We start from the raw sequence: 452 nt of genomic DNA on the forward strand, positions 1-452 counted from the left end.
CAGCCGCACCTCTGGGCTCGCTGGGACGGGGCGAAGCGGGTGCTGAGTCACAGAGCGGCTTGAAATCCCCCTTCAGCTCTGCTTCCTGCAGTCGGGGGTGGATCAGGGTTTCCCAGCCATCCCGTCCTACTCTCCTGTAGCGCTCAGCACTCCCGGGGGACGCGTTCTGGGCATCCCGGGGGCTTGCTCAGCTCTGCAACTTGACCACTGGGCTCAGAAGCCTGTTGCGGTGTGGGACGGCGCTGCCAGAGCCGAACTGGGGGGGGTGGAAGCCACTGGTGGGGACAGGGATGCAGCCTGCGCTGCCCTGGCTTGACCCCAGCAGCCCCGGTCGGTATGGATGTTTCCAAGTGCCGATCTATAGGCTGTTAACGCAGGGGCTGAGATCGTTAGCTGTCTAGGGGGGAAACTGAGGCAGGGAGAGGGGCAGGGAGCAACGCACCGATCTCGGG

This window comes from Meleagris gallopavo, chromosome 20 (genome assembly GCF_000146605.3).
Source record: "Meleagris gallopavo isolate NT-WF06-2002-E0010 breed Aviagen turkey brand Nicholas breeding stock chromosome 20, Turkey_5.1, whole genome shotgun sequence".
NCBI classification, from domain to species: Eukaryota; Metazoa; Chordata; class Aves; order Galliformes; family Phasianidae; genus Meleagris; species Meleagris gallopavo.